Source organism: Equus quagga, chromosome 12, assembly GCF_021613505.1.
Source record: "Equus quagga isolate Etosha38 chromosome 12, UCLA_HA_Equagga_1.0, whole genome shotgun sequence".
NCBI classification, from domain to species: domain Eukaryota; kingdom Metazoa; phylum Chordata; class Mammalia; order Perissodactyla; family Equidae; genus Equus; species Equus quagga.
Window position 1 is genome coordinate 30096343 of NC_060278.1, and position 21450 is coordinate 30117792.

A 21450-nucleotide genomic window follows, 5' to 3' on the forward strand; every position below is an offset into this window, starting at 1 on the left:
GAAAAGGGTCCTCGGGTGAGTAGGAGATCTGCAGAGCGTCTCTTCCGTAGGCCAGGGCTAATGGGAGGAGGTACAGTCACAAAACCAGGCTTACAGATAGCAATAGGGATGACTGGATTCTGAAACAATAGAGGCCAGTGGGTGGTACTTAATGGTCCACAGCCAGACGGATTAAATAATTATAATGACCAGCAAAGTTGGACCAGCAGCCAGGGGACTTGAACCCACAGAGGGTTATGGAGAGCGTTAATAAGATACCGCATCCCTACAGGCACCAGCAGGGGCTATGCCTCCATCTGTACAATCAATACAATTAAACAAGGAATGGTCAGGAGGCAGAGGACAGTTGCCCCAATAAAAAGTCATAATCCTTTGCCATTTTCCAGGTGAATCCAAGATTCAGGTGCAGAAACCGTTACCTGAAGGAGAGGTTCAATTATTGCAGCTCCCAGGAAAGCGTCATGATGTTCAGTCTCCAAGTCCTTCTGGGATCTTTCCGTGGGAAACTGTGCACTGGGGAAGGAGGGAGAGCCAGACCTTCCACACCAAGTTGAGGAATCACCAAGTTGCCAGTGATTCCTCAAGAACTGAAGGGACCTTATAGAGTGGGGGCATCTCGAGGCCATTTAACGAATGGAGCCCAGATTCATGACCAGGTCACATTGGTTCTCACTGGGTCATATCCACCCAATAGTCCTTTCCCTGGTTCCCAAATTTACTTGGAAGTTGAAACAAGCTTCACGTCTGTTCCTTGACTTGTGGCGTGCCAGCTATTGCATTTAGGAAAGCCAAGTGGCAACCTCTAAAACTTTCTTCTCCCCATCAGAACAATACATCAAACACAGTATTATATCCCGGAGAGGGAAAGTCAAAAGTTACTGACATCACTGAAGACCTAAAAGCTACAGGTGTAGTGAGCACCACCATATCTCCATTTACTGCAGCATAATGGCCTCTGCAGAGACCAGGCAGATACCAGAGCATGACAGTGAACTACTCTGAATGCAGTTAGCACCCCCATTGTGGTCTCTCAGCCAGATGGTACGTTGGGTATGCAGACATCCATCTAGCAGATTCATTCTTTTCCATTCCCGTTGAAAAAGAAGATCAGAAACAGTCTCATTCACTCAAAACTGTGGACTGTGTTAATTCTCACACCTTCTGTCCTAACGGAAGAAGTCTAAAGAGACCTGTGACCCCATGAAATAGCACAGAGGTTCACCACCTCAATGACACGGTGCTGACTGAAGAGAAGCAACAAGTGGCTGGTCACAGGAGTGATGGTAAGATGATGAGCTCTAGAAGGGATCCGCTCCCTTATAAACGTGTTGGTTACTTGGGCGTGCCAGGATATCCCTGTAAAATGAAGACAAATGTCGCACAGGGTATCTCCCACCACAGAGAAACCAGCACAGCAGCTCATAGGCATCCAATAGCCACCTATTCCACACCAGGTAAAGCGATGAGGCCAGCAGAGGTGTACCATAGGGCAAGGGGATCTAGAATGGAGATTACAGAAGGAAGATGAGGAGCAGAGTTGCAACATTCACAGGCTGCAGTTCTTGCCATTGACCTCCCTCTTGTCTACTTCCCTTAGGAAGAGAGACCCACCAGAATCCTGGAGCGCCTTTTCCTAAAATCAATGCAGAACGTATCGGATGATCGTAATGGGTGGACTGTGGCCATGAGCCATGCAGAGCCCCCTTTAGGAATGGAGCATTTATCTCCCCCGCTGTGTAGAATGCATCCAGAGGACAGCTCTCAGCTGCTGCCCATCTTCAGGGGCTGCCTTCTCTGCAGAGAGCTGCCTTCGCAGGGTGGCTCAGATCCAAATGACTGAAGGGTGTGCGGCTATGAGAAAGAGCACAGGCTCCTGCTTCAACTCGGAAGAGCTCTGGATTTATCGGTTTATTCCATCTCTAGGATCCTCCATTGGATTGACTGAGGTGGCCATTATGACTGAATCACAGCTCAAACATCCCTCTTCTAAGACTTGTTCTTTCTCCTTGTTTCTCTACCCCCGCCCCAAACCAATAAGACCCCTCCTGCATGCTCATCTGTCTTAGAATCTGCTTTCCAGACCCCAGCTGCAACCCATAGGCATTTGATGTGCTGGAGGAATCGGTCCAGCTCCGTAAATTTAGTGATGCATTCCCTACTCATTTCCAGTCTCATGTAATACCACCGTCTTCATAAAGCACAAAAATTAAGAAAATATGTTCAATCAAGAAATCCCCCAGGCTTTGGTTTGAGTGAATTAGAAAGGCTGGGGAGAATACAGAACTTGTCTCTATGTGGATAGATGCGCGTTCTCCTTATTTATCTTAAGCCAGTCGTTAAGCTAATGTTTTGCAGACCCTAAATTGTTAATCCCCTTGGTACAAGTTCTTTGTGATTCAGGCAGGCGCCTGTAAGTGAGAGATTCTGGGAACAAAATTGGTGGGAATAGTTAATTACATGAGTTCAAAACTGAAGTTATGGTTTGTACACATTATATAGATCCACACCCCCCAAAGCAATTTTACTACACATGTAATTGTTTTAGAATAAACTTTTTCCGAAGAATATCATTATTTCAGTCCCAAGTAAATTTGTATAAATCAGGTAGACTGAAAAGTAAGTTTTCATGCAAATTGGAATTTTATTTACTGCTGGAAATATTCGTTGTTATCCTGAAGACAAAACTTCAACTCTCCTCAGGTTTACATTTTTTCTTAAGTCCTAATATTTCTTTTTTTGATAATACACTTGACTACTGTTATTGCACAAAGTATGAGTGGGATCATTTATTTAATTCTTGAAATACAGTTCAATTTAGGGGCCAGCCCGGTGGCACAGTGGTTGTGTTTGCACGTTCCACTTTGGTGGCCTGGGGTTCAATGGTTTGGATCCCAGGTGCGGACCTGTGCACCACCTGTCAAGCCATGCTGTGGTAGCCATCCCACATAGAAAGTAGAGGAAGATGGGCACTGATGTTAGCTCAGGGCTAGTCTTCCTCAGCAAAAAGAGGAAGATTGGTGGTGGATGTTAGCTCAGGGCTAATCTTCCTCATAAAAGAAAATACAGTTCAGTTTAGAAAGCATGGGTTTAGCACTGACTAAATAGAATTAACAAAACTGGCCTCTTACTTCAAAAATTGTGAGATGAGATGTTAGTCATATGGGAGTTTCAGATTTTGTATAATAAATGAATATCTTCTCATTTTCATCTAATCTCCAACTATTCAGATGAATTTGATCAAAAGTGGATTTTGGTTTGCATTATTGACAGCTCCATGGTGGAGCTGTCACAGTGGAAGAGAAATTGGAATTTTGTTTCCATTGTACTTTCTGACAGATGCTTGGAGTCAGAATCAAACACAGACCTCACGTTCTAGTGTTGTGCATGTTCATTATGATACAAAATTCCTTTGAGAGAAAGTGGTCTCTTCAACACTAGCTACAGAAGGTAGTTTATGCATCACAGCTTACACTGGTTTGATGTTGGGACCTTGAAGTTTCTATGCTTTATAGATATAAAAAATCACGATTCACAATTCAGATTTTTTCATTTGTTTTCAGAAATATCCATTTAAGCACTCACTTCCCACTCTCTTCCAATCTCTCCAAGAGATGTAATTAATGCAGATTAGTGGAGAAAATCTTTAAAAATGAGCCATTTTTTTAAAAATCATGAAAAGCCATCTTATATGTCATATGTTTTACTTCAATTTTAAATCGTAATACTTACATTGGCAGGAATGAAATAACGTATGTGCACTTGTATATCGTTTTATTTCAGGGTGTTCAAATATGCTTAAACTTACAATATGAAATATTTCCCTCAAGTCTCATACTGAATAATCCTGGGTCTATATTAATGCTGTTTCATGTGTAGTTTCTGCTGTCTCGTGCCTCAGTTTCAATCTTGCACTGATCACAAAATTTCTGAAACTTGTAAATTTCTGAGTCATGACTCCCCCCAAAATCTAATATTGCAATGTTCTTGTTTAAAAAAATATGTAGCTCAACCACACACAAAAAAAAAGAAAGAAAAAGAAAGGCAAAAACAACAAGGATAACATCTTCCCTTACCCCCTGCCTCTTCCTGACGGCCACATGTCTGTGCTCACCTTGGCAGCCAAACTTCAGCTGACAGTCTTCTCTTCCTTTTCTTAGTAAAACTTTCTGATCAGATTGGGGCCCCACACTCCAAAAACAAACTTTCCCAAAGCCCCCAGTGACCTACACTTTTATAAAGCTCATGGTCAAGTCTCTGCCGTCATCCTATCGGCTTATCAATAATATTTGACATAGTTGATAACGCTCTGCTTTGGTCAATGCTTTCTTCATGTGGCTTCCAGGAAAACACATGTCCTGGTTTTCTTTTGGACTTTTAAGTCCTCAAGTTCCTTCTTGGATTGCTGCTCTCTCATCTCCACTTCCTTGATGATCATATCCAGTCTTGCGGTTTTGTTAGCATCTATACACTAATAATCCCCAGATTTACATTTCTGTTCCCTATCTTTTTCATGAAATTCAGACTCATGTAGCCAACTCAAATAGAGACCGGTTGCAGCTTCCCTAGAGGTTCGTAGACACTTGCCGTGACTTCATACGCCAGAGCTTAGATCCTGATTTTCCAGCCTCTTCACTGGGTCTGCCCCATCCCGTTAGAGGTGATCACATCCTTCCATTCCCTCAGAGCGAAAACATTGAAACTATCCTGTCTTTTCTTTCCATTGCAGTGAATATCCAATCTAATATCAAATTTGGTTGACTCAATTTTTTAAATACATCCTGAACCTTCCTGCCATGCTCATTGCTACCACCTGACTCGAGCCAACATTTTCCGCTCCTGGATTGTTGCCATGGGCTCCAGGTGTTCTCTCTGCTTTTACCCCTGCACGCTTGCCATCTCTACCCAACACAGCAGCCAGAGTGAGGCAACAGTCACGTAAGACATACCATGTCACTTCTGTGCTCAGAACTTTCCAATAACGCCCTTTTCACTGAGAATGAAGGCAAAGCCCTGGTTTAGTCACAGGACCCTGAATAATCTGATGCCCTTTTTCCACCCCGATCTTATCCTCTGCTCCTCTCCTCTTCCTGTCTAAGCTGGAGTTCGCCAGCCTCAGTGCTGTTCCTCAAATGGGAAGAGCATGCTCCTTGCACAGGACCTTTGCACTGGCTGCTCTCTGCCCTCCTCCGAGTTCTGTTTTTCTCGGTGAGTCCTAGTCATTCCTTTTAACTTGCTTTATTTTTCTTCATGTCACTTATCACATTCTAACATATGATACACTTTATTTATTTATTCTGCTTTTTGTCTATTTTCTTCCACTAGAATATGAGCCCTAGGAAGCAAGTGACTTTGCTGGTGTTGTTCTCTGTTGTATTGTAAGCACGCACAGTAGGCCTGATTCATCACAGGTGCTCAATCAATATTGAAAAATAGGACGAAAGATGGAAAGAAAGAAGGAAGGAAGGAAGGAAGAAAGGAAGGAAGGAGGGAAGGAAGGAAGGAGTGATTGCTAATGATCCTTAAACATTTTAAAAATATGTTCTCTCTATGAAATATGTATTATTATAAACAGTGTTCAGAATGAAAATGATGTGTGTAAATTATATACTTCAGGTCACTTTTTCACTTAATATTAGCATCAGGAGAACAGAACATATAGAGAGGCTAATTTCAAACTGTGCAGTATTGTAGTCATTTAATTTGTTTGACCTACATAATGAGCAGAATGGGAAGTGTTCCAACCCCAATCCGTTAAAAGCAGGTAGTTCATGCTAGATTATGAAGCATTCTTCCTGGTTTTATTCCTAAAGAAAAGTCTTCAGTGGCAGAAATGTCTAAGCTGGTATCAATGGCACATGATTAAGTCAAATCGGCTGAGGTAGGAAGATGATGAAAACTCTACAGAATAAGTGGACTTCACTTTCAAAGACCGTGCTTCTACGGGGAACCTATGCATCACTCCATATGGAAAGCTTCCATTTGATCAAGAATAACTAAATCGTAGGTGTAAAATGAGTGTCTATCTTTAACTAATATGTTTTAAAATTTGCAAAATAACTGGTAGAATATTGACCTCAGACTTAGTCTCATACAGACTCAAGACAGGAAATCATGTTCTTTTGGGTAAAGGACAGCCAGGCTGATAATGTAGAAACTGGACTCAGCTGTGGAGCTTGGGAGCAGCGCCCTGCTTGTCAGGTGTTACCCGTATCAGCCTGTGTCTGTCGGAAGGAAAATTTATGGTACTCAATAAACATCATAAAGCTTACTCAAAAATTTTAGAACTAGAAAAAGACAGGAAAGATATTGCTAAATCAGTCAATATCCTCCTCAGATCAGCTGTAAGAGGTCAATCTGATTTTTGCATGTACTCCATATTCCAATGAATCACCCTAAAATGCCATTTATTTAAGTGACTAGAAATTCACAAATGAAATATCAACTTCAAACCACTGAGTCAAATATTTTCAAATTTATTATGAAGCTTTTAAACAGAAAATTGTGTAACAGATCTCTCTGTAGCCACCACTGATGAGTAAACAAATGGGAATGTTCTACTATATTTGCTTCATACTTTTAAAATTTTTAAAGAGTGATATAAAACCTTCCAGACAGAGTTAAGCGTCAGCTCTTTGCATCAGTCTCACTTCCTCAGAGAGAACCCGCATGCTGAAATCGGTACATATTGTCCTGAATACACTACTGCCCTTTTATTGCTTATGTATGCGCCCATAAGCAACACTTTATGCAAGTGCATACATACCTACTACTTGTGTAAATAGAATCATAATATACATATATTTTTGCAACATCGTTCTCCCCCTCAATACTACGTACGTGAAGTTGATTCCTGTGTAAGTAGATGAATAGATTTGGTTAATTCTAACTTATAATGTTTGTATAAAAATATCACAATTTCTTCTATCCCCCCACTAAAGGATCATAATCTCATTTCAAATTTTTCCTATTACAAAGAAACCTAAAGTGCCATCATCACACAGTTCTCTTATGCCCATATAAAAATGTTATCTAGAAATCTAAAATTTTCCAGGAACAGCTAAGTGGATTTGCTACAACATCCCATTTTAATGGGGTTGCAGAATTGCCTCTCCGTGGCGATTTTACAAAGTCTCATCACCACCAGCAACTTTTAAGAGTTCCTTTTCCCTGTTCATTTGAGCTAACTCTCTCTCTGTCAGATATTCTTTATTGCAAATCCAATTAATAAGAAATGGAATCTCAGTTTCTTAATTTGCATTTCTTTGATTACCAGTGTGGTTTTAATTCCCACCGACTCACGGGGGCCAGCTGTGCAACTAGGGCTGTTAGAGTTCTAGCTTTCACATCTTCACGGTAAATGTCACCCCAAGACTATCAATCTTCTGCACCATTGACATTCTATGGTTACTGCTTCTAATATAAATTTTAATTCTGCTTTTGCACCTTTAGTTTTCTTATCCTTTTCTTCATAAACAGTTTGCACTGACTTGACTTGGTTCTCTATGCTATCTACCTCATTTCTGGTACAATTATCCTCTTTCCAAGTGCCGAAGGGCTGGTGGATGCCCGTAGCCACTAGCAGATGCCTGGCATCCTTCATCTAAGATTTGTAGTATGATGATGTTCTTCCCTTCAGATTCTCTTGTCACTTCTCTAAGAGGAGAATATTACCTTCTTATTCTGAAGCCATCTGTAGTCCTTCCTTTGTCTCAAACAGGGAAGGAAAGAACGTTCTCCTAACCTAAAGAATCCCATTCTCATGCCTCTTCCTTTAGGAGCCCTATGCTCTTATTGGTTCTACATCTTAGGAGCAGAATGGGCAGATCTCCAGTAATCGGAGGAGGTCATCAAGACGACATGACCACCAGTTGACACACCAGCTGGAACCAGGCAATCAGAGGCTCTTCATGCCCTCCCTTATCCTGGGAATGTAGGTTCTGCTCACAGTTCCCACCTTGGGAGCTGTTTTCAGGGACACGGCCTTGAGAGAGCAATGTGTTGTGGAGAGCTTCTGACTAGCATATATGACTGAACCCAGTTAAGACCTCTATATAAACTTTTAAGAATCTGTGTAGATCTACTCATCTTGTGGCCACCCAATACAAGCCTTGTAAGTAAGTTCCTCTGCTTATTCCACCTGCCACCTACCAATCTGGAGTGGTCTGCCTCTTTCTTCATCTCTCCTTGCCCTCTGTGTACAGGGGCCAGTTTGTGAACCAAGAGCTAACAGTTCTAATCAATGACCTGGAACAAAAGTAGGCATTGCCTGAATGCCTCCTAACATGTGGGAGGGAAATGAAAGACACAGGGTGCCTCAAGTAAACCCCTGTGGAACACAGAGATAGCTGGCAAACTTCTACGGGATGAAAGTCTAGTATTTCCACATTAGAAATATGCATTAAAGGAAAATGAATCCCTAATCTGCCTCCCCCTGCCATATTGTATCAGATCTATCTCTGCTCATTACGGTGGAATTCAGGAATATGAGCAATACCGAGCACTATGCGAGTCTAATGTGAGGCTACTAGTGCTCTTGTTAATTTTCTTTTCTTTGACTCTTCATAAGAATTGGTATTGGGGATGGAATAAAAAACAGACTCAACCAGCTAGGCTCCATCTGAACCCCAGAGCAAAAGTTTGGGCATTACTAGGAGCAATAACATCAACCTACCCTGTGAAACATGCTAAATTATTGCTGAAAGAGATAAGCATCTGCACAAAGAGAAATCATAATATGGTGGGTAAGCACACAGATGCTGAATACGTCCTGCCTGTGTGCCAACCCCAGCCCCTCTTACCAGCCTTGTGACACTGAGCGTGTTACTTAACCCGTCCATGACTTTGTTTCTTCTCCTAAGTAATTGGGAAAGTATTAATACTTACCTCAGGAGATTATTATGAGCATATATAAACATGATATGTTATATGTATCTCAGTAATTTTGTAAGAGGAATATCCATGTGCACTTCTGAGATGTTCCTTACAATTAAATGTGTCCCATGCATGCCATTCCTGATAAGTTTGGATCATTGACATCGTGTGCAAGTGTATTCGTTTTCTGATTCCCATTTTTTACCTTTGTTGCCTATTTTATTCCCATTCATATAGAAGAATCGGGCTTTTGACTTTCACTAAGGCCCTGAAGTCTCTGGATGCACCATGATTTGTCATGACCTAATGCGTTTGCCCAAGTTAACATCTTACCCTGAGGTCTGGCACTCTCATGCTTTGCGCCTAAATAGCCCCTTTTTGCCTTTGGAGATTAGGGGTGACTCAGGAGTCACCTCCTCCAGGAAGCCTTTTCTGAAATTCAAGATTAATTTAGGTGTGTCGCCTATTTGTTTTCATAGCATATTGTTCCTCTCACCGTTATAACAGCATATGCTTTATTTTTTGTTGATACTTTGGCTGTCTCTGCAAATAGTCAATAATCTCTTACTGGGGAGATTTCACACCTTTACTCTCTTGGATTATAGTTTTCAACACAGTGTCTGGTGCATAGTAAAAGCACAACTTATGTTTGTATAAAAATTGAATAAATAGCTGACTCGCACTCAAAGAGTAACCTACAGTTTTACTGGAACATTTATGTGTGTACTATACATATAGGAATTATCTTTAAATTTAATAATCTAAATTCTCATGTATATTTGTGTGTGAGGTACACTCAGGCCAGCAAATTGCTCAGTTCTTCTATAAATAGGTGGGCCTTCTGCTTCGATCAACCTTTTGCCACCTTCAAAGTATTAATACCACTATTTAAGAATAATACACTAACATAAATTTATTCTGATTTCATCTCTGCCTGATCAACCTGATGCCTATCCCAGATTCCAGCAGCCAGGTGTAACTCTATACCTAATACATACAGTTTTTCTTCTAGTCTAGGAATAACTAAAGAGAGTCCATTCCAAGAGATACACTTTGGTGCCTTTGAAAAAGGTGTCTTTTTTTAATTGGTTGAAAATGATTAAATTTAAATTTATATTCAAGTCCAGCAAAGAAGAATATTGATGATGAAAGAAAAAAAAAAACTGGGTGGTACGATGAAGACCAGACCCTCACCCTCCGTCTTCAAAAAGCTACTCTACGAGCACGGCAGTTCTCATGAAAGGGTTTTCTTTCCAACATCATTTGGCACAAAAATTCTGACTTGGAACCTGAGAATTGCTATGGTTTTCAATCATTGTTCATGTTTTGGTCATTGTTCGTGTGCATTCTTGGTAAGCATAGTAATTGAACTATTTATGGAATATTTCATTTCAGTCATGTCCCCTCTACTTAATTCCGAAGGGCTTTGTGCAAATTTGTATCACAATAGATTATTCAATCCCTGGAATTACAAGCATTTAGTCTTAAATAGCCTTCAAAGATTTCACGCTAATGAGTTTTGTTATTAGCTTTGAAGACCCATATTAAGAAGTCTCACTGCAACCCTGGTTAATGGAGCAAGGTCACCTGAGACAACAGAAAAAGTTTTATGAAAAAAAAAAGTTGAGGGGCTGGCCTGGTGGTCTAGTGGTTAAGTTCGGCATGCTCCACTTCAGGGGCCTGGGTTCACAGGTTCGATTCTCAGGTGCAGACCTACACCATTTGTTACTCATGCTGTGACAGAGACCCATGTGTGAAATAGAGGAAGATTAGCACAGATGTTAGCTCAGGGTGAATCTTCTTCAGGAAAAAAAAAAAAAGTTGAGAGAAAATAATAAATTCTGGTCTCAGCTCTGTCATGATAAAAATGTTGGACTTAAGCCTTTTCTGCTAAGATCTCAGTTTGCCTTTTATAAAACAAAGATAATACTCAGAAAATCTTCCTACCTGGCAACCATTTGGATCAAGTGAGAAAATATGTGAGAAGACATTTCATAAGTATAAATCACTATTCAGATATGTTATAATTGTATTTCTGTTACTATTGCTTCAAGATCCCATTGGTAACATAAAGCCCATATTTAGAACTTATCATTCGTCAAGTTTTGGACTGGGTGACTATCTCTCTCTCTTTTTTTGCCTATAGTATACCATTTTTTGGCTAAGTGAGAGGTATGAGGTATGTTTGTTTTGGTTACTATCAGTACTGCAGTTGTATTTTGTGAACAGTTATTCCTGCGAGTCTGAATTCCAGGCATTATCAATAAACCTGAAAAATCACAAAATAGGGTTTAATCAATGAACCTACAAAAAAAGGAAATAACCTCCAAAAGATGAATTAAACTGACTCACTCAAAATTATATTTAGAAAAAGTAATGAAAATATGCTTATTTAAGTGTATGGCTTATATCAACTCTCACTTCTGTATAATGGTACTATATCCCAAGGAAAATTATGAAAGACACCATTCATAAAACAATTGTCACAGTTTTTACACACTTTGTTGAAATGCCTTTACCACCTAACACACTTATAATCAATTAAGTTTTGCATTTCATAAATTCTATTCAGTAAAAAATCATATATTAGAAAAAAATTTTTCATTTTATGTTCAATAAAAGGAGACAGAGTCATAAACTCTGCCTCATAAGAGAAAATGGTTGACCTAGATTTTCTTCTTTGTTTGTTTGTTTGCCTTTTGTGTGTGTTCCCCAACCTACCAAGTAGTGCTTATTTGCATATATATCACTCCTGTCTTAAATTTGTTAATTCAAACATTTTTAAAATTCAAATATACTTAAACCTGTGTTTGAGGAAATGAATGAATATCTTTTCATTGTGAAATTTTGAAAGTGAGAGTTTTTGCCTGATTTTAATTTATCTTTCTCCTTCCTCTCTCTTCTTCTTACACACGCACGGCTCACATTATTATTTTTTAATATAATCTGTTTTAATTGAATAAATATATTTTTGCAGACTTCTGTGCTGTATAGACTATCCAAAGATAATGAAATTTAGGAAATATATATAAATCTTGCTGATCAGAGAAAGAAAGGAGAAAAGGAGAGAAAGAAGAAAGAACAGATACTCTCCCCTCAAGAAAAGCAGAGTGAAGGTGAGAACACAAGGTCACATGAAGGGTGAGTGAGAAGAGAGGGTGAGAGAGAAAACATCACCCAGAGGGACGTATGGCAGCCGCATTAGGAGGAAAGATAGGATTCTGCAACCCCAGCTTCTTTAGTTCAATGAAAGCCATCAAGTGTGTGGTCCCTCCAGCTTAAAGGGAGTCCTGGAAGCTGGAAGACAATGGAGCAATGTCTTCAAAATGTAAGAGGGGATGATTTTCCAATTCAGATTTTTACCCAGCCAAAACATCGATCAATTGCATGGGTAGACTAACTATATGTTAAGATATGATAGATCTCAAAAAACGTATCTCCTGTGGACCCCTTTCTCAGGAAATGACTGAGAGCCATGTTCCAACCAACGGGGGTGGGAGCCGTAAGGAGGAGGACAGGGTCCTGGAAACTGAAAACCCAATACAGGAAAAAAGCTCTGAGGATGTCTGAGTGGCCAGCCTGGAGATTAGCCGGTCTAGATGGGAAGGGGTCTCCTGGGGGCTCAGGAAGGATGCATGGTAGCGGGAAAGGAACAGAGAGATGGACACCTGCTGTGTTTGGCTACACCTAGAAGAGAATTCAGAGGGATTTTTCTGTGGAGAGTTTGGAAGAGAGGCTGGTAGGTGGAGAGGGAAGAAAGGAACAAAATTTATTAACTCCAGGAAAAATAAAAGGTGCCCAGAAAAGGAAATGTAATCACAGCTTAGCTTGGCTAAGTGGTGAAAAAGAGTAAAATTGACCGAATCAGCTCAAATGAGTGTTGGTTTTAGCTAACGCTGTCTTACCCTGTATTAGACTGATACAGATGAGACCGGGGCAGTGAGGTGGTGTAAGGCAAATCTGTCTTTTCCACAGTAAAAATATCAGTTGAAAATGTTCATTAGTGTTTGATTGATAAATGAAATGGTACACGGAGACAAATTACAGAAAGACATGCTGAAAAAGTAAAGTGTCCTTGTCTGATGGGAGATGGACTTAGGTGCGCTGGGTACCCAGTGTGACCTTAGTGATGCTGTTCGCCTCTTTATACTCTGTCTTCTTTCCCTAGGGCGGCCGTAACAGAGCACCAGAGGCTGGGGCTTCAACAGCAGACATTCGTTGTCCTGTTCTCTGGAGGCTGAAAGTCAGAGATCCAGGTGTGGGCAGAGCTGGTTCCTCCAGAGGCCTCTCTCCTTGGTGTGCAGACACCGTCTTCTCCCGGTGTCCTCACATGGTCATCCCTCTGCTTGTGTCCCTGTCTTGATCTCTTCCTGTTAGGACACCAGTCGTATGTGATTAGGGCCCCACCCTGATGACCTCATTTTACTCTAATCACCATTTTAAAGGCCCTTCTCCAAATACAGTCACATTCTGAGGTCCCGGGACTTAGGACTCCAACATGTGAATTTTGGGAGGACGCAATTCAGCCCATAACATATGCCTATGTATAACTTTAATACAAATGAAAATAAGAATACTAATTAAAGTAGGTGCACAGCAAGTATATGTGTTTACCAAAAACACATCAAATTACACTCAAGTGCATGTGTTGCATTGTAGGCAAATCAAACCTCAATAAAACTGATTTTATTTATTTATTTATTTTTCCTTTTTCTCCCTAAAGCCCCCCAGTACATGGTTGTATATTCTTAGTTGTGGGTCCTTCCAGTTGTGGCATGTGGGACGCCGCCCCAGCATGGTTCGATGAGCAGTGCCATGTCCGCGCCCAGGACCCTGAACCGATGAAACACTGGGCTGCCTGCAGTGGAGCACGCGAACTTAACCGCTCAGCCACAGGGCCAGCCCCTCCATAAAATTGATTTTAAAAGTATGTGCCCAGGAGAATTTTATTTGAACTCAGTATTATTTAAGTAATTTTGACAATATCTCTTCTCTGGGTTGTCATTGTTTAAATTACCTAGAGTAAGAAAAGATAAATTATATATTCCCGGCTAAATAACTGAGATTCTTAGGACCCTGTTTGCCCTTTTCCTTCATGCTTATTTATCACACGCACACATGCTCACATGTATGTTCTGAGCAGGAAGGAGGGAGAGAGTGATCTGGAATCTGTCAGTTGGCAGGTCCATCCCCAAGGAGGGGAGGCAGAGATGGAGAGAAGAGTGCAGGCTGCTCGGGTGGAGGAGCACAGGGTGCAGCACTGCCTCGGCGGCAGACCCATCAATTACGTCCCCTCATACCATCGCCATTAGTCCCTGTCAGTTCTCTCCCAAATGACTCTCAGGAAAAATAAGACGTCCCTGCTTCTCCCTCTAGGTCAAGCATCAGTGATTGAGGTCACAATGGTTGTTGATTCTGTGCAGTGTCCTTTTCATATTTCCTGTTTTCTCACTTCACTCTTGGAATCATAACCTAAAGCGTAAACTCTGTGCAGTCCCCTGTGGACCGCCACCTGGATAACCCAGGACGGCCATGTGGTGTTAAAAATAGGCCAGGCTTCACTTACAAAAACGTGCCTGAGCAATGCCGATAGCCCAAAGTCAGGGAAAGGCGTAAACACGGACACCAAAGATCAGCTCCAACGCTGACAGGCCCTGCAGCATCTGCACGGCTTTCTGTTTTCCACCAGAAAGTGACTAATGAAATAGTTTGGGGCTACAAGCTCTCACAGTCACAGGGAGAACAAATGTCACAGCTTTCTCGTTCTGGCTTAGTCATATTGAGTGAACTTGACCTGGCCTACCAACCTTATTAAAAAAACTATATATATGTTATAGGTAGAGTGCAAGTCACAGTGTGTGTTCACTGAGCTGCCTCTGAGGCTGGTCTTTGTGGTAATTTACTCTCCTGCCTTATTCTTTCAATGACTTTGATGGAAGTACCTACAATTTTGAGTACTTGAATCTCTGGTAAGCTTAAGAAACTTCTGTCAAAGAGCTGTGGAATGGCTGTGTTTGGTTGTAGTCATCTTACTCAATTTGTAAATGAAAATATTCATTGGCCACTTGCTGTTTGTAAAACATTATGTCAGATATTTGAGAATAAAGGGAATATTTAGGTCTCTTTCCTTGAATGTGCATTATAAGTAGCAAGGTTCTTGTAGTGCATGTAACAATACTATAAGGCAAAAAATTTGGGAAGTACCAAGATAACAATAAAGACAAAAGGCTGGAAACATCACATATTCAGTGTGACTCCTCTATTTATGTGATCAAGGAAAACAGTTTACGATGCCATGACTGAGTCCTCATCTTATGTGGACTTGGGCTCATTCAGAAAAGAGTGAAGTGTTAAGGCTGTGAATGTGCAGCCTTCCTCAGAAGGAACAGGGACGTGTTGGTCCTTGGCAGCAATCCTAGAGAGCTACTGTTTCCTTTGGAGACATCACATCAAATCTGCTAGAGGAGAAAAATTTTTTCTTTTTGTTCCAGTTAGGAAATTGGCCATCCACAGCCATACTTCCTCTGTGAGCAGCACAGTTATGCCAGACGCTTTCCGATGTGTGTTAAACGAAGCCACCAAATTGGCGGGTGCCCGTTTCGCATGTGGCTGGAGGCTTGCCGAGTCAGCAGTGACCCCCACTCTACTCAGGAACCCTCATCTGTGCAGCTGTCAGGGCCGTGCGTGAGTAATAAGCTCGTGCGTCCATGTGGAACGTCTCTCCCTAGGAACTGTGGCTCCATCGCAAGCAAGATGCCTGTCTAGTATGCCTCGTGCTACCTTTATATTTATGCAGTAAAGACGCAGTGAGGGGAGCATTAAATACTTCTCGTCTTGTGCACGGAGCATGCGATGGGTCATAATTGGGCAGACGGTCACATGATTCATGGCCCCTATTGCCATTTAGCAGGGCCAGCCAACTGGAAATTGTGAACGAGGCTCCTCCGTATCGGTGGACTCGAAAGATACGTGATACTGGTTCCTTCTGGAGGTGACAAATAGTACAGCGAACATGTGCAGCCTTTTTCTCAGACATTTCTTGTTTGCAAGGAAAGTCTAATTTCCTGTGACACAACAGGAAAAAAAACAGTGACTACTTCAAGCAGGTACTATAACAGTGCTTCTTAGATGCAAAATCTTATGTCTGTGAAATACCCAGTAACTTGCTATCAAAGACCCCTGTAACATTTTCTCTCCTATTTGTGCATCTCAGGGAAACGCAGATGTTTCCACACTTTCCTCTTTCTTCCTCTCTCTCCATTGCTCCCAAATTTTCCCTCTCTGTTCTTTCATGTTCTATCCACTTCCCAATTTCTGGAAATATGCTTTTCTCCAACTTGGAGTCTCTCTTCTCTGAACTGAGTGTAATTGATCTACTATGCTGATTTTTTCGTCCTTTATTTTATCTATCAGGACCAATATCAAAGAAGCTCAAAGGGTGAGTATACATAGACAGAGAAGGATCAGATATTTTTTCCAAATATAATTGTAACATTTAACATTCAAATACACAATGATTGAATATCGCCTCAAATAAATGTCAAATCATTCTATGTAAATATTACTGTTCCCAATATACAGAAAGGGAACTAAAATATAGGTATTTTAAGACCTCTATCCAAGAATAATATAATTGTAGGTGGCAGACCCAGAATATAAACTCACAGTGAGGCTTTGCTGACTCTGGCATTCTGTCAACAAACTTGCAGAGTCCATTTCTGTACGAGTAGAGTTACTATATGATCATATGCAAAGCAAACATTAAGTGCCAAAATAAATGCTAATCAGCCAATTAAGGAACAAGTTATTCATAGAGGTGTAATATTTTCCAAACTTTGGGGCAATTACAATGTTTAGATATAGTAAGATTGAGTCTGCATTCTTAAACAAGCACTTTTGGAACACAGCAGATGGTGTCAAGTATTTTATAAGATTGAAGAAATGTTTTACAACTGAATCAAAACACAATATGTGTATTTTGATACTCTAGGTTATTAGGAGGGAAATAAAATATATTTAAATCTTTGTTTTATTCTGTAGTTTTTTTAATTACAAAATGTTTTGAAATAAGCATTTTAAATTAGAAGATTTTAACATTTACAGAAAAAGTGCAAAAAGAATGCGGAGAGTTCCCATATACCACACACTTGGTTTCCTCTGTTAATAATGTCTTACATTAATATGGTGTATTTGTTACAATGAATGGTCCAGTGTCCACACACTGTGATTAATTAAAGCCCATTCTTTATTCAGATTTCCTTAGTTGTAACTTGAGTCCTTTTTCTGTTGTAGGATCCCACCCAGGACACCACGTTACATTTCGTCTTATGTCTCCTGAGGTTCCTCTTCTCTGGGACAACTCTTCACACTTTTCTTGTTTTCGACTACCTTGGCAGTTTCAAGGAGAACTCATGTTGTGTGGAATGTTCCTCACTTGGGATTTCTCTGATGTTTTCTCACGATTAGACCGGGGTGAGGAGATCCTGGGATCGAGAATGCAGGGATAAAGTGCCATTCTCATCTCATCACGTCACATCAGGGTACATGTCATCAACATGACCTGTCACTGCTGAGCTTGATCTTGCTCACCTGGCTGAGGCTGTTAACATTAGCTCCCTCCACTGGAAAGTGACTTTTTTTCCCCTTTCATACACTTAATGAGTGGGGAGTTATGATTCATTTTGGGGCAGAGTATCCACATAAATCATTTGAAATTATTCTGTATAGGATATCTGTCTGTTCATCTCCATGTATTTATTTAGTTAACCATTGATTTATGTTAGTATAGACTCACCAATATTTATTATATACTCTCTGTTATAATCCAATAATATTTATTTTCTTGAGCAAATTGTTCCAGTTTCGGCCATTGGCAACACTTTCAGTTGGCTCCTGTGTCCCTTTGACATAATATATTTAATCATAATATTTCAAATGTTTTTTTTTTTTTTTAAAGATTTTATTTTTTCCTTTTTCTCCCCAAAGCCCTCCGGTACATAGTTGTATATTCTTCATTGTCGGTCCTTCTAGTTGTGGCATGTGGGACGCTGCCTCAGCGTGGTTTGATGAGCAGTGCCATGTCCGCACCCAGGATTCGAACCAACGAAACACTGGGCCGTCTGCAGCGGAGCGTGCGAACTTAACCGCTCAGCCACGGGGCCAGCCCCTCAAATGTTGTTTTATGTCTTCAGGGCTACTAGAAACATTAGATGTAGAAATAATTTAGTAAGCAGAAACATTACTCTTAAAAATAACAGAAATAACAGCACATGGATAATGAACTGATTCAAATGTATTTTGGGGGAAATAAGTATTAAGAATATGAAATAAAGGCTTATAAGTTTATGAAAAGATCTGGTAATCAGCTCCAATTGCTTCCATAAAGTGATTTTGTTTTAAAATATGCTTTTATTTTGGCAAAATAAAATTAGACTCCAAGGAGACCATAAACAAGATATCATCTCAAGTGTCTTTCTAAACAAGCATGCTTCAGAGTTGGTGGAATTGGGGTCCATAGAGCTTGGGTTTGTCTTATCCATTTGGGTGGCATTGGCAATCTCTCTGAAAAGCCTGAAGTTGGGCAAAACTGTGAGCTACTGGAAACCTCAGAAAGGAGCCTGGATGGAGAGGTAAGGAATGGAGCCCAGGCAGTGGAACTTGTAAAGACAGAGGGAGACACAGAACACATTAGATAAGGGGAAGTCTATAAAATTAGAAATGGAATAAATTTAGCATTTTCTTCAATTCAGTACTTTGTTCATTTTTTCTTTGGTTAGTCCCTTAATTTATTTACTCTTTCTCTCAAAAATTATTTATCAAGGCCTTTCTTCCAGGCACTGTGTCAGGCACTACGAAATCAAAGACGAATAGGACACAGTCTCAGTTCGTGGGGTTTACTGTCCACTGGGAGCTGGTGGGTGCCAAGACTTCTACAGGATAAATGAGAGAATGTCCTAATAGGTGTGGAGACTTCACCTGTGGGGGCAGAGAGGAGGAGCACCTGATCCAATGGTTCCTAGTACTGTCTTCAAGTTCCTCAGTCCTTTCTTCTGCAATATCTAACCTGCTGTTAACTCTACCCAGGATATTTCTTACCTCAGACAAATTAGTTTTCATCTCTAGATGTTTGATCTGGGTCACGTTATATCTTTCATGCTGTACATGACCCATCTTTCCTCTAGGTTTTTGCACGTGTGAATTACAGTTCTACAAAATATTTCAATGTCCTTATTTACTAATTCTATCATCCGTGTATTTTCCTGGGTTGGTTTTGAATGACTGATTATTCCTTTCATTATACGTTCTATTCCCCTGCCTTTTTGCATATCTGGTAAATTTTAGCTGCATGCCACACATTGTGAATTTTACCTCAGAGGGTGTTAGATGGGTTTGTAGTCCTACAAATACTCTCCATCTTTGTTCTGGGATGCAGCTGAGTGACTTACACACTGTTTGACTGTATCCAGTTCTGCTTTTAAGCTTTGCTGGGTGGGACCAGTATTTAGTCTACGGTTAATTTTCCCCCTTTCTTAGGCAAGATCCTTCTGAGGACTCTCCTCAATCCTCCTTGAAATGTAAGATTCTCCAGTCTCTCTGGTACAATGTGATTCCAGGCTGTGGTTCCTTATATCCTTTCAAGTACTTCTTTTCTCTCTGCAGCTGTTGCTTCCCACACACACCAATCCATCTCCAGTGAAGATTCAAAGGGGACATGCAGCAAGTTTTCGGTGCCCTCTCTCTGTGCATTCTCTTTTCCAGGACTCTGCTCTGTGAACTCTATCAGCCTCACTCTCCTTGGGCTCCTGATTCTCTCTACACAGGGTCTGTAATCTCTCTCCATGCATCAGGCTTGGGTGAGCATGGGCTCATCTCATTTCCTTTCCATCTCTCAGGGTCCACTGCCCCTTCATTGCCTGATGTCCAATAACTTGAATCCTACTGCTTCATGTATTTTGTCTATTTGTTTGTTACTAACTTCAGGCAAAAGAGTAAATCCAGTCCCTGTTGCCTCATCTTAGTGGATGGACTCCCACTTGTGCATTTTTTTTCTTTTTCTTTTGGTGAGGAAGATTGTCACTGAGCTGACATCTGTTATCAATCTTCCTCTCTTTTGTATTTGGGATGCTGCCACAACATGGCTTGATGAACTGTGTGTAACTCTGCACCTGGGATCCAAACCCACAAACCCAGGCTGCCGAATAAGAGTGTGAACTTAACCACTACGCCACTGGGCCAGCTCCCCATGTACCTATTTCTGATGATAGAATATTTGAACATAAAATTCTAACTTAAGATGATCATGTAGCAGATGTTAAAATATAGAAAACATAGCTTGAGCTAGGAACCATTGATTTATTTAAAATAAAAATAGAATTTTAGATCTATTATGAGTCAAAGCTTTGACAAAGTTATTTCATTCTAACAAATACATAACCAAAAATTAAGACATATGTACATTAGAAATTAATATTGATTATCTTCTCTAGACTTTCTATATGACAGTGCTGATCTTTATTGAGTGACTCCAATGCACCCTACACAATATGAGACTTGTATTTAAAAATATATGTAATCTACACATGTATTTTTATTTGTCTTATTCAAAAGATGCAAATTTTGTTGTTATTCCAAAATAAAGGAGGAGGAAAGCATGATTTGGAGAAAGAAAATGGTTTACTAAAATGGTTATATAGTGAGTAGATAATCTGACATACAAGCCTGTCAGTGCTATCCTTGAATATACTTTTTATAACTAAAATATTATGCCCTAGAAATACTTGCATTTTTATTTTACAAGTTTCCTTTAAAATAAAAATGAATTTAAATAAAGTATATGTTACCTTCTCCACTGATGTTTTACATTAAATCTAAGAGGGGAAGCTTGAGTTGTTTTATTTTATTATATTTCTCAAATAAAAGCATTAACAGCCTTACGATATAATTACAAATCACACCTATAAGGCCTCATTGATGGAACCACAAAGGGAACATTGAAATTAATAACCCTCGGTTAGTATTTGAAAGAGAAACTATTTAAGATTCAAGCTCTATGATAAAGCAGGCCTGTTTCAGCAAAAGTTCTAAGAGAAAATTATGAGTCCAAACTCCTAAGCAGATTTTACTGCTATAGATCGGAACATAAATGCTCAAGAAGACAGATGATGAATATCCTTTAAAGTCTGCGAATCTTTAAATGCAAGTTGGAAAAATAAGGCTGCATTGAATTTTTATGATAGCCTATGGTTTCTGGGTAAAAGAAAGCATAAAATCAATATTTTCACACAGTATTATATTCAGTTATTATTGTAATTTCTAGTTAGAACTTGATAATTAAATATAAGTGAGCTTTACTTCCAAGCAATTGGAAAATTTATTTTAAAACCCTTATGCAGATATTGATTGAGGTGAACAGTAACATAGACACAATCCTTTACAGTATGCCATTAGCTCTTCCTTTTAAAAAATTAATAGAGACTCAGATGAATAATAATTTGAAGATATTTGGTGGAATACAGTTCTTTCCTCCATTGGGATATGATTAATAATTATAACACTTAATGTCTAAACTCTGTCTAATGA